This window comes from Callospermophilus lateralis, chromosome 7, assembly GCF_048772815.1.
Source record: "Callospermophilus lateralis isolate mCalLat2 chromosome 7, mCalLat2.hap1, whole genome shotgun sequence".
NCBI classification, from domain to species: domain Eukaryota; kingdom Metazoa; phylum Chordata; class Mammalia; order Rodentia; family Sciuridae; genus Callospermophilus; species Callospermophilus lateralis.
Window position 1 is genome coordinate 36,206,912 of NC_135311.1, and position 4,417 is coordinate 36,211,328.

At 37.3% G+C, this 4,417-nt stretch overlaps 1 pseudogene; it reads left to right on the forward strand.

The window, feature by feature from the left end:
* Positions 1-2,498: 2,498 nt before the first annotated feature.
* Positions 2,499-3,577, forward strand: LOC143404169 (upstream-binding factor 1-like protein 1; annotated as a pseudogene).
* Positions 3,578-4,417: the final 840 nt, after the last annotated feature.

Below are 4,417 nucleotides of genomic sequence, written 5' to 3' on the forward strand. Positions count from 1 at the left end.
CAGCCTCAGCAACTTAGTGACATTCAGTCTCAAAAAAAAAAAAAAAAAAAAAAGAAAGAAAGTAAAAGTGTGTGTGCTTGGATGTGGCTCAGTGGTTTAAGCAGTCTGTGTCCCTGGGTTTAATCTCTAGTACTTAAAAAAATCTGATATGGCCAAAGAGTTTGAGAGAGAGAGAGAGAGAGAGAGAGAGAGAGAGAGAGAGAGAGAATATCCAGCACTTAGAGGTGTTTGTAATGTATTCATGTATTCAGAAAAGAAGTCAATTGGATAAAGAATGCACTTGACCTTTTGCCCTTAAGCTAGTAATCTATCCTGCAGAAATCTAATCAGGGTGGGGCTTTAAGGATCACAGCTAATATAAAACTTCTCTAAAAAGAAATATATTCTCTTTACAGGCACTTGGAGTTGGCTAGAATGTGGAAGCCTCAATAGGTTGGTTACTCCTGTCATCCAGAGATCTCAGAAGACACAGAAACCCTGAGCCAGCTGAATGAATATTTCTGCAAGTGCTGACAAGACAAAGTAAAGAGTCTTCAGGTGAGTACTGAGTTCTGAGTAAATAAACTCATACTTTCTCTCTTAATTTTTAACTCAGTTTTCAGAAGGCTTCCCAATATAAATGCTGAAATCTGTTTAATAAAAATCATGTAATTATTTTTCATTCACACATTGTTTAAAATATAGAAGTTAATGTATTTTATTTTACATTTCCTGTTTATCCAAATTATAAATTTATGGAGAAAAAAATCCTTGATGTTATGTATCTTTATTTGGGAATGGGATCTGAGCTTCACTCGAAAGCACTGAAGAATGTGCCACATGCTATTTTCCGGAACTTCAGGTTTTAGCATTGGTCTATAAAGTGCCCAATGGCAAGCCAGAATCTACTGATGGCTGTGGAAGGATGACATTGGTGAATCAATGAGGTGCCAGAAATGAGAGGGTTTTCAGTATTTATTCCAATTTAGAAATGGGAATTTTGATGACCTCCAGTCATTCATTTTTTTGTTTTGTTTTTAGTTGGAGCTGGACACAATACCTTTACTTTATTTATTTTTATAGGGTAATGAGGATCAAACCCAGCACCTGCCACATGTTATGCAAGTGCTCTACCACTGAGCCCCAAAACCCAGACCCTTCAGTCATTCATTCAAAAGCAAACTATATTGGAAAACACTAGCTGCCATTTAAACTTGGAGTTTTTGTATTTCCAAAGGTGGATTACCTCGGGAATAGTGAGTTTGATATGACTGTGGGGTGCATTGCTCTTACACACTTCTTTTCCAATGTTAATTTTATACATCTCTTTGAGTATAAAAGCTCAAAATATATTGTGTCCTATTGTTATTTTTAACAATCGCCACTTACAAAATAGTTGGGGGTTTAAGATAAATAAAGTTTTGTCTTTCCAAACATTTCAGAATAAGTTGTGACCATAAACACAGAGTATGGAATTATTTTTGCATTTATTTTGCAACTTTGTTGGGTAATTGTCACTTTTATCCCAGTTACTGTCTCTGTTCTATGATTAAGTTTGTTTTTATTTTCATTTATCTAACCACATTGATGATGAAGTATTACATTATAAAAGACAAGATTGGTAAGAAAATAGTAGCTACCAGATCTGCCATATGTTGAAATTCTTTTAGGTAACAGATTTCTGAAGAGACTACAGAAGAGGCAGTACTTTCATTGAGACTATAATATAAGAAATAGAAAGCCAGATAAAGCTGTAAGTGTTATAATTCTGTTGAAACATTGCCATTTGAAGGGAGAGACAGTATGATTTTCTAGAAAATTTTGTTTGTGACTGCCAGGGTCTTGAAGCATCTGTTCATCAGCCACAGATTGCAGAACCACCTTCCACCCATAGACCATGATTGAGGCATTTTTGAGGAGTTCACTGGAGTTCATTGGATTATGTTGTATTGTTTCCAACTCCTTAGCTTCACTTTTATTGATACCTATTTTGGCTGCCCTTAGAAGTGCCTCACTTAGGGCACAACACAATGGAATACATTTCCCTTTAAGCCAGTTCTCTTCATTGTGTCTTTTTACTTGGTCTTCAGGGTCTTTGGGTTATCTGAAGCTTTTGGAGTGAGTAGACTGCATTTGTGTTGTTGTGTTCTATTTCAAGGAGGCTCTGCCAAAATTTTGGAAGCAGCCTGGCTGGAGAGGTAGAGATTTCAAATACTGCACATGCAGCATATAAAAAGCAAGCATAAATTTCATTTTAGATGTAAATATTCTTCCATTTACATTGTTAACTTTAAACTACTCAAGCAACATATTCAAGTGAGGTTTGGTTATTTTCATTAACCACTAATGAAAGAGAGTAATCTTCTTTCTCTTTCTGTTTAGAAATGCAATATCACACATACTTCAGAACTTCTAGGAATAATTTATCTGCTGAGTTGTGAGACTGGAGGAGTTTGAGTTCCTGTTGAGACTTTTTCAACAACTGAGACTTTTTCAGTGGCCCAGAGAGAAATCTCAAAATGGCATCATACCACAGCCAAGGCTGCTGGTCAGACAAAAACATTCTGAGGTTACTGGAAAATATAGAGAATAATATCTAATACAATGATAATGAAACTTCAAGACAACTCTTTCAAATATGGACTGGGAAAAATAGCTTTTAAGCATTTTTCTGCAGAAATGTGCAAAGGCAAATGGTTAGAGATTTCTCGTAAATTGAGGAAGTTACATACATTGAAAGAATTAGTTCTGGAAGCCAAAGAATGTGTTAAAATTCCCCCAAAATGCAAAAAAAATATGATAAACATCCAGACTTCCCCAAGAAACCCCTGACTGCTACATCCGCTTCTACAAGGAGAATTGGGCCCAGTATTCCCAAGAGCACCCTGAGCTGAACAACAAGGAGTTGACCAAGATCCTGACTGAGAAATACAAGCAGCTGCCAGAAGAAATAAAGCAGAAATATGTTGAGGATTTTCAGAAGGAGAAACGGGAATTTGAAGCAAACCTGACTTGTTTTAAAGAAAATCACCCTGATTTAGCTCAGGTCTCCAAAACATCTGATGTCTATAAGAGGTGCCAAACCAAAGCCAGAAAGAAGTTACAAGGAAATGTAAAAACTGTGAGATCTCTAACAGAAACTGATGGATTTTCTGAGAAGGTGAAATTTCATGGAGAGCCCAAGAAGCCTCCCATGAATGGATATCACAAATTTCATCAAGATTCATGGTCTACTAGGGAGCTGCAACATTTGCCCCTGAGGGAGTGCATGGTAGAAATTGGGAGGCGCTGTCAGCATGTCCCACAGAGCATGAAGGAACAATATAAAAGACAGGCTTAGGAGTTGCAGAAACTGTACAGGGTGGACCTGGACCTCTAGCTCATGAGTTTGTCACCAAAGGAGTATGCCACCTACAAAGAGACTAGCTATGGCAAGCGTAAAATTATAACTAATGCAGGAGGCCCAAACCCCAAGTTCAAACGAATAGACCAACAGTCCCCTTCAGCTGAAAGTCTTCAAGAAGGCCTTGAAAAGAAGCAGGGACTGAAGTCTCCAGGGAGGAACTCACTGGACACTGCTCAGATGGCAATCAACTAACAAAGATCATCCCTCACAAGGATCAGCAAAGAACAAGTAGAAAGAGGATGAAGGAAGTGACTCCATAGACTCTAGGAGTGGAGATGAAACTGGATGTGGTGGGTCTGAGGGCAGTGGCTCTAGCTCATCTCCCTGGGGCAATCCTTAGACTCAGACTTCATCTTTGTTCATACTCTGTTGTTATGTTGAGGGAACTATCAACAAAAAAGAGTTCAGGTTAGAAAGAAGGGAATGTGGATCACTAGTATCTATGGCAGGTTTGTAAACTGGGAAAGGAAAACCCATCTAGAACAATATATATATATATATATATATATATATATATATATATATATATATATATATATATATATATAATTTTTTTCCCCCACTAGCAATATCTGAGTGTATCTCTTCCTCACATTCTTGCCAACATGAATGTGTTCTCTGATATAAGGAGGCTGATTTATAGTGTGGTTGGGAGGAAGAGCATGGGGGGATTAGACAAACTCTAGATAGGGCAAAGGAGAGGTCAGGGAAGGGAGGGGGCATGGAAGTAGAAAGAATGGTGGAATGAGATGGTCATCATTACTTTAAGTACATGTATGAGGACACAAATGGTGTTAATATACTATGTATACAACCAGAGACATGAAAAATTTGCTCTATATATGTTATTTGAATTGCAATGCATTCTGCTGTCATTTATAAAAAATTAGAATATAAGCAAAAAAGATTGTTAGATTACAGAATGGGATAATTGTGCTATGGAATGCACACAAAACTACACTGAGTATTTGTAGAAGTAAGTTTTGCTTCCACTTTTAGGCTTCCAGTAATGATTGGCACCTACCCATAAAC